Raw genomic sequence first — 9,777 nt, forward strand, 5'->3', positions numbered from 1 at the left:
TGGCCATATGTATCGCTTGTGTATAGTGCCTTTCCCCTCCATGAGGTGAAGACATGCGCTTCTTCTCCCATGCAAGTTCACGAACCTGTGAACCCTGGATGCCCTTCCTCCCTAGCCCTGTGGCTCGCGAATTTGGCATAGGAATTCGCAGCCGGACACAGTATGTGTGCTAATATGCCTTGTACTGGTATAGGTGCTCCACAGGTGCCGGTTACTCCGGTAACCCCCTGTGATGTATTTTCTGCAGTACGGTCTCCCTGTAGGCAGACCTGCGTCTCCCTTGGGTAGAGCTCTCTGCCCCCGGTCATTGTCCTTCGAGGCAGGATCTACCACTGTGTCTCTTCCACTTGCGGCTGGTTAGCCCACGTGACGTTTTGCCACATGTTACCTGCCCTTCGGGCAGGTTGTGGTCTCTTTGGGGTCTTTTCCCCCTGAAAGAATATGAAAGGAAAAGAACAACTTCCTCAGCGCATATATTGAGCATTAAATGGCATTTAAACTAAATACTCTATGGAGAGAAAACATCAAGAGAAAATGCAGGGGCTGGCGCGGCCTGGTCCCTTACTAGATAAGTCTCTTCCCCCCTCAGGGATGTGGGGAACTATACAACATTTTTGGGAAATTCTTCTGTAGTTAATATTTTGAAAGTGCTGAAATTTTACGCTATAGATATACATATTTTCTTGTCAAAATGCATTTACTTCAATCTAAAAAGAATACAAAACAATATGTAACAATATAATGCTTTATTTACATTTTACAAACAAAGCCTTCTACAAGAAATGCACAAAAATGGCACCAATTCAAGTAAAATTAAACATTACCCAAAGTCTAAGTGGGAGTTTGACTAATTGAAATTACTAGTCTCCACATAGGTTGAGTATTTATTGCAATGGGCATTAAATCTCTTAAACTCTCATTCTCCACAATATTAATCTAAAGATTCTTTTATTTACTAAGATAATAATCTCTGCGGCTCTATAATAGGAGAGTGTTATGACAGTACTGCCCATAGAATGTCAATGGGACCGCCTCGTTATGCTATTTTATGCTAAGCTTGTAGACTCTCTTGGTAGAATGGATCTGGCACTGTGTCTCTTTATGAAGTATGCATCAGTGTAATGACTCTGGGCAGACACATTACAAAGGTTCCAACCTTCACACAAGTATTAACGGTAAATGCGTAAATAACGAATACAAAAATGTATGTTAAACTGTTTTAATTAATCACGTGTTAACGTGTTAATTCTGACAGCTCTAGAGTATTTTACATCGATCTAACTCTACATTCGTCACTTGTGTGCTTGATTTACCACGTAATATGCCTGTTATGGTTTAAAACTTTTAATTTCAATTCATATATTTTCTAATAGATTCAGTTCCTATTCTGCAAAACGGGAACCGAGTTTCCGAGCACAAAGGTCCCTACCCATGCCCAGAGTATGGAGCTCCAAGCCGCTTAGTTCCCGAGATACACCCGGTCAAAGTCCCATCCACAGACAGCCTATAGGGCACCCGTCAAATAGGTTACAGGATGGATGCTGTTTCTGACTTAGACATTTTCAGCGGGTCAGATCCTGTAAAGATTTGGGGATTTCACACTATGTGGTGAAGTCCAGTCAGTAACTTATTAAGCTACAGGTTGGATGCTGATTTTGACCAGGTGTATCTCGAGAACTAAGCCGACTTTCGGCTCCATACTCTGGGGTCATGGGGGGCACAAGGGTCCCTACCCATGCCCAGAGTATGGAGCTCCAAGTCGGCGTGGTTTCCGAGATACACCCGGTCAAAGCTGCACCGGAAGTGGCCGTATCTCGGAAACGGAAGGTCCCAGGAGCTGGGGACGGTGGGGTCAGAAGGGGCCCTATGGGACCCCCTCATGCCCAGAGTTTGGAGCTCCAACTCGGCTTATCTCCCAAGATACCCGGTTATATATAAGGGACTTTTGGACAAAATTGTCTATATCTCGGAAATGACGAGGCCCAGTGGATCGTCCTTTGGGGCGGTGAGGGGCTCCTATGGGCTCTCTCAGACCCCAGAGTCCCGAGCCTCTGGGACCCTTCCTTCCGAAGTGCACCCTTTAATGTTGGGCCCCGTATCTCGGACCGTGGGGGCGCTAGAAGCTCGGGCTAGGGCCCGTTGGAGAGGGACCCTCGGGACCTTACTTTGACCCGAATTTGTTGTCGCTAGGCTGCCGGGTCCCCCAGTTATAGCCGTTCAAAGTTTGGAGCCCACCTGCACCTTATTCGACAGAGCCCCTATAGGCTTTCCCCTGACAGTACAATAATGGGTCAAATGTCATAATTACAGTGGTTTTATGAGGTGAAACCTACTGTACACCACACAGGGGACACACCACAACACACTCATGCACATTACAGCCATTAATTATGCACAATTTGCATAATATTCGACTGTCCAGGGGGAAGCCTATAGGGCACCCGTCAAATAGGTTACAGGATGGATGCTCTTTCTGACTTAGACATTTTCAGCGGGTCAGATCCTGTAAAGATTTGGGGATTTCACACTATGTGGTGAAGTCCAGTCAGTAACTTATTAAGGTACAGGTTGGATGCTGATTTTGTACGGACATATCTCAGGAACCAAGCCGACTTTGGGATCCATACCCTGGGGTCATGGGGGGCACAAGGGTCCCTACCCATGCCCAGAGTATGGAGCTCCAAGTCGGCTTAGTTCCCGAGATACACCCGGTCAAATTCCCATCCACAGACAGCCTATAGGGCACCTGTCAAATAGGTTACAGGATGGATGCTCTTTTTGACTTAGACATTTTCAGCGGGTCAGATCCTGTAAAGATTTGGGGATTTCACACTATGTGGTGAAGTCCAGTCGGTAACTTATTAAGCTTTAAACAACAATACAACCCATTGAAGAGACTGTAAGTCTAGCCCTCACAGCCTTGTTGTCATTCCCGTCAAAAATGAAAGAAGACGTAGCTTAACACTGACTTGTATTGGGAAATGGCACAAAACATGACACAGCAGACCTGAAGTTTACCATAATAGTGACAAAAACACCATACCTACAGTAAAGTATTGTGGAGTTATCATGGACTGAAAATTCTAAAACGCCACTGTTGCACTTACAAGAATAATTCACAGCTTTTTCTTGGGCATTTTTGACACTGAAAACAGCAATCATGCAATTCCTCTGGTACCTTTGAAAATCCCTCCTTACACTTATCAGAGCAGTTTGAGAAAGGAACCTATTTGGAATAAGAAAATGTATGAAGTTAAATCAGTAGCAAAACTTGAGAGCTTGCATATTTGGATCTGAGGACTTTAAATATTTGTACTCGTAAGTTGAAATTTACACTCACAGCACCGGTGTGAAAACTTGTAAAATAAAAATTTGAAGTTGAATGTTGCAATCTGCACTTACAGACATTAATTCAATGCTTGTGTTCTGAATCCACAATTGCAGGCAAGTAGTCACCAATGTGTGAAATGACATTCACATAAATACAACTACAGACACAAACTTTTATTACACATTAACTTTTGTACTTTAATTAATTTTTGCAGTACAACCACAAATCTGCACTTACAACCCCTCAAAAACACTGTAAATTTGTTTTTATTTTGGTTGTGAAATTTGTATTCACAAAGAGAAATGTATTTAAAAATGGTCTTTATTTGCTAAATTCATGCTGGAAATCAAGTGCTAAATAAATGTTCAGAGCTATATTTGCACAAAAAAATTATTTATTTTCTTGCTTGTTATGATGAGATCTTTCCTGCCTCCTTGAGTGATTTGAATTTTAAAAATAAATACTTTATTCTCCTTTTTATACAATTTTTTCTTTTACTTTTTCTGTACAAAAGTGATGTAAAACATTTTTGCTACAAATATGCAAGTCTGCCTTAATATTCCTTTTATTGAACTTTTTCACTGTAAACTTTTTTCTACAGTAAAGAAAGAAAGAGAAAGAAAGAATGAAAGAAATGTTTGTAAGGACAAAGCAGAGCCGGTCATCATGATGGAGGGATCTAACAATCCAAGGGGATTGGGTTAGTTTTTAACCCTTTTTAAAAAATAAATAAAAATATTATTCATAAAATGTAATAACCCTTTTTAGTTTTTTGATAAATAATTAAATAGTATTACAAAAATTTTAAAACTCCCACTCTTATCAAAACATTTTCCTTCACTGATATACTGGTGTTGATTGTTTTGTTTTGGAGGGGAAGGGTTCCCCTTTTTCTCCCAATTTGGAATACCCAATTCCCAATGTGCTCTAAGCCCTCGTGGTGGCGTAGTGACTCGCCTCAATCCAGGAGGACAAACCTCAGCCTCCTCTTCTGAGACCGCCAACCCATGCATCTTATCACGTGGCTTGTTGAGCGCATAACCACAGAGATATAGCACATGTGGAAGCTTTACGCCATCCACTGCGGCATCCATGCTCAACTCACCATGCACCCCACCAAGATTGAACCACATTATATTGATCACGAGGAGGTTAGCTCCTTGTGACTCTACCCTCCCTAGCAACTGGGCCAATTTGGTTGCTTAGGAGACCTGCATGCCCTGGGATTCGAACTAGCGAACTCCAGGGGTGGTAGCCTCGACAATGTTAAGTTTTACCAGGTATCCAAGCATTGAACAAGTAGTTGTCCATTAGTGTGACGTCAAAATAACCAACATAATTAATTATTCTTTTAGATGAAGCAAGTCCGCTAATGATAATCAATAATTAAGGGAAAATGTACAGTCAGCCGGTCATTATCTTAAAATAAATCACGACAAGGTTATCAGTGTCCCAATGCGAATTGGTCTTTTATTATCATACTGAATTTGGTTTATTTTAAGATAATGACATTTTCCGTTAAAAATTAATCATCATCAGCAGACTTGCTTCAGCTAAAATAATAATTATATTGGTTATTTAGACATCACAGTAATGGACAACTACCTGTACAATACTTGGATGCCTTGTAAAAAAAAATTACATTACATTGTTGAGAGGAAAGTGGTCTTCATCAATAATATACATTAGTATATCAATGAAGGAAAATGTATTGATAAGTGTGGGAGTTTTACACAACTTTTTTTTAATACTATTTAATTAATAATTAACAAAACATACCATAAAGGGGTAAATGAGGGGCAAGGAGTAGGCGAGAACCAGCTTGACAATATAAATAATAGTTTAATATAAAACTCAACCAAAAAGACAAACACACACACAGATGTCAGACAGCTGTCCATAAATCTCTCTGTCTGTCGCACCGCCATCTTCGGTTGGCCTTTACCCCTCTCGAGGGCTAACTAGCCTGATTAGGGGCCTGGTGTGCGGAATCACGACCCACCCTCCGCCCTGCCACATTCCTACCTCATTCTCTCAGGCCGGGGAGCCCCATCTGCCGGCAGGTCATTCCCATCTACATGGATGAGGGAGGGGACAAGGGGAGGGAAACAAAAAAAATGTGTGCCACCTACACGGCGTAACGGCGATCATACCAAATTAACAAAACATTAAAAAAAAAGAGAGCGAAAGGCGAACATCCCAAAATGCTCGGGATAGTGCTGTGGCACAACGTCATCATGTACAAAAATGTCCCATTTCATTGGCCAGGCATCAACGAATAAAACGACTACATTGTCCCCTCCCCCACCAAACACTGGCTTTCTCGCATCAGTATTTACAAGTCCACAAGTGAGTTTTTCTAGAATTGAGAGGTTGTAAGTGCCGATTTGTGGTTGTATTGCAAAAATGAATTAAAGTACAAAAGTTAATGTGTAATACAATTATGTGTCTGTAGTTCCCAAGTCTCAAGTCGCTGCGCGCCACTCACATCCCGGGCAACCACAATGTGGTGGAGGAATGCGCTGTCACGACAATGCTGCCCAGTGGAGAGTGGAGGCTTCACCCCCATTCGGTTCAGCTGATTTGGGAACGATTCGGCAAGGCTCAGGTAGACCTATTTGCCTCCCGAGAGACCTCCGACTGCATGCTCTGGTATGCCCGAAAAGAGGCTCCCCTCGGGGCAGACACACTGGCACACAGCTGGCCCTCAGGGCTGTGCAAGTACACATTTCCTCCAGTGAGCCTTCTTGCACAGGTGCTGTGCAAGGTCAGGGAGGATGAGGAACAATTCACCTTAGTGGCTGCCTACTGGCCCACTCGGGCTTGGTTCTCGGACCTCGTACTCCTCGTGACAGCCTCTCCCTGGCAAATTCCCCTGAGGAAAGACCTTCTTTCTGAGGGACGGGGCACACTCTGGCATCCGCACCCATACCTCTGGAATCTCCACGTCTGGCCCCTAGATGTCTAGGTGGTCTGCCGCCCGCCGTTGTAGACACGATCAACCAAGCCGGAGCTCCTTCTACCAGGCAACTTTACGCCCTGAAGTGGCGCTTGTTTGCGAATTGGTGTTATTCCCGGGCTGAAGACCCACAGAGGTGCGCAGTTAGGTCAGTGCTCTCATCCCTGCAGGAGAGGCTGGACGGGAGGCTGTCCCCTTCCACCTTGAAGGTGTACGTAGCGACGCAGAAGACAGCAAGTCTTTGGGTAAGCACGACCTGGCTATCAGGTTCCTAAAGAGGCACCAGGATGAATCCCTCACAGCCAAGCCTGTTCCCCTCCTGTGATCTCTCAGTGGTCCTCTCGGGCCTTCAGAGACCCCCCCCCTTGAGCAGCTAGAATCAGTCGAACAAGGCCCTCTCCCTGAAGACAGCCCTCCTGATCACGCTCACCTCCATCAAGAGGGTCGGGATCTGCAAGCGTCCTCTGTCAGCGACACCTGCCTGGAGTTTGGTCCGGCAGACACTCATGTGATCCTAATACCGCTAAGTGCCCAAGGTTCCTACGACTCCCCTCAGGGACCAGGTAGTGAACCTGCAAGCGAAGCTGCCCCAGGAGGAGGCAGGCCCAGCCCTTCGTTGCTGTGCTTTGCATACCTACTTGGACCGCACGCAGAGCTCTAGACGTTCTGAGCAGCTCTTTGTCTGCCTTGGTGGACAGCGGAAAGAAATGCTGTCTCCAAACAGAGGCCTTCCCACTGGGTAGTTGACACCATTACATTGGCTTATCACACCAAGGCCATACCCCTCCCCTTGTGGGTCCGAGCACACTCGACAAGGAGTGTTGAGTCCTCACGGGCATTGGCCAGAGGCATCTCCCTGGCAGATATGTGCATAGTAGCGGGTTGGGCTACACCTAATACCTTTTCAAGATTTTACAATCTCAGGGTAGAGTCAGTTTCGTCCCATGTTTTCTCAGGTCCGAGCCAGTAGAACTCGGTAACACATTGACGGATTGACCGGGTGGACCGCTTGCACCTAGCGCCCTTTCCCTCAGCCAAGGTAAAATCATCTGCTTCTTCTCCCAGGATATCCCACTCACTCGCCTCCCTGGATGACTCCTCCCTAGCCCTGTGGGTCCGCAATTCAGTGGAGGAACTCGCCGACCCAATCCACTGCAGGTACTCAAATCTACCCTGCACTGGAATAGGTGCTCCACAGGTCAGGGCTCCTGCATGGACTTTCCTCCTGTGTGGGAAACCTCTAGATTACGCATGGAACCTCCATTCCCTGATGGAGGCCTGGACCTCCACTGTTGTGGCCGGACCATTTCCGGCTTCTCAGAAAAATCCTGAATGAACTAGACGTATTTCCCCGCCTTTATACTTGTATGTCCGGGGGCGGGGTATGCAAATACTGTCTGCCAACTCAAACCATGGAGGATTTCTTTCAGTATGCCAGAGCACGATTGAGTAATTGATGGTTGGATCACCATTATCATCATATTTCACCTGACGGCCATTGAGTGGAAAATGTAGCTTCTTCATTTCAGCCAGAAGCTGTAAAGTGCAGTGAATATGAATAACATTAAAAGCAAATAAATTACCACTTTAATTTTATGAATCACATCTAAATAATGTTTTAGCATCTTAAAGTTTATCTAAATTTTAAGTTGAAATTATATATATTATGAATAATTTATTATGTAATAATTAAGTCTTACCATGTATGCCCTAACCGTTGTATTTTTGTGGCATTTATTAATGTTGCACTGCAGAACTTTATGCAACGCATGAGCTATGGTATATATGACAGCATATATGGAAAAGGAGAATGTGGGATTTTCATTTATAATTTCCTCTGCAGTCAAAAAAGAGCAGCATTTGCATGCTTGATTACATGTATCACTCTGGACTTCAATGCTATCATTTTCACGAACATTAGTTGTTCCTGTGGCTTTAAAGATGAATTCAGCAAATCTGGGCAATGTTAATAATTTCTCTGTAATGCCAATAACTGTACCAATTTTCTCAATTCCTGGCTCTCTTGGAAGCTGTTGATCCATAGACCATGCTTGACTTGCAATCCAAACTTTAAATTGGATGTTGCCCTCTATGGCAGCTTTGATAATGTTTTTTGCATATTGTGGCAAAGCAAAAACCACAATTACATTAATTTTGAACAAATCAATTTTTTTAAGTGCTAGACTGTAGTTTGCCTCTAGGCTAAGAGCCTCTTGATAGGCCAAACAAATGCCAGTATTGCTAATATACTTGTTAAACTGTCTCAGGCCGTCCTCACTTTAAGCGTCCTGGCTACCAAGAAAGGCAACCCAGTTCCATCCAAACCACTTAATGATGTGAATAATCATGTGAATCAGGTCTTTGTTGCTGGGGATTGTTCTTATAAAAGAGGGATACTGAAGTTTATCACTTAATGCATAGCTGGTAGCTCCATAATTCACCTTTAAGAGAAGAAAAGACTATTTTATAAACAATTATCTTAATATTTTATATACTGTATATATTTATCCATCATTTAAATATGGTACTGCCTGGTAGTCCTGAATGTAAAAAACAAAATAAAACAAAAAACAAAATACAAACAAAACAAAACATAATTTACCATTGGTATAAGGTCCATTGTGAACAATGATGCAATTGTCATAGTTCTTGTGCTTCCATATGGTCCTGTTAAAGCAATCACTTTAGGCAATCACTTTAATCACCGTTGAGCATCTTTTTAGGTTTTATTGATCCATTCTCTGCGATAAAACTGAAAACTGCTGGGAAATTCTTTGTTGCAGAACAATGGTCAAAAATCTCATAGCCTAGAGAAACACTAGGCAGGAGGGTGGTGGAGTTATTAATCTCCTCAACAGCAAACCTCATCACTTGGAACATCTGATAGCCAGATACTGAGAATATGTGCCTAAAAAGCATGAGTAAGTACATTAAATGCACTTAATTTAAGCTTCAGCTTAGAAATGTTACTTGCAATTAAATGCTGCTTCAATTTACAATACTGACTAGTGATAACAGACGCAGTATTAGCATCCAGTTGATGGTAGGTTTGATAAACCTACCTTATGAAAAAGCAAAAAGGTCCTTGTTTACCTAGAACATTCAATGGCCTCTGGAGTGGACAGGGGTGTAGCATGATCCACTTCATGTAAAACAAAAAGACCACCCAATAAGTAATCTCCCTCCAAGCTGAACTCAGATGATGAGCACGAGACTTTGAAGAAACAGCTAGTAAAGCACAAAAGGAAAGTGTAAATGCTACTCTGAAGCATGATTGAATTAAAATGGACCATTGGCCATGAAAAGGGTATGTGGAGGTCAGGCTCATATACTACACTTTAATTTGCTTAAACACATTTCAATTTGCTTAAACCACTACATTTACTAATACTAATATCCATTTCCCTATTTAAATTCACAAAGCATATGCCAATCAGTTATTAAGTAGAGCATTACACCAAAGCACAAACAGAAGATGCAAAATGTA

At 42.9% G+C, this 9,777-nt stretch overlaps 1 pseudogene; it reads right to left on the minus strand.

Annotated features, from left to right (window-relative positions):
* Positions 1 to 2,217: 2,217 nt before the first annotated feature.
* Positions 2,218 to 9,562, minus strand: LOC127658255 (taste receptor type 1 member 2-like; annotated as a pseudogene).
* Positions 9,563 to 9,777: the final 215 nt, after the last annotated feature.

This window comes from Xyrauchen texanus, chromosome 17 (genome assembly GCF_025860055.1).
Source record: "Xyrauchen texanus isolate HMW12.3.18 chromosome 17, RBS_HiC_50CHRs, whole genome shotgun sequence".
NCBI lineage: Eukaryota > Metazoa > Chordata > Actinopteri > Cypriniformes > Catostomidae > Xyrauchen > Xyrauchen texanus.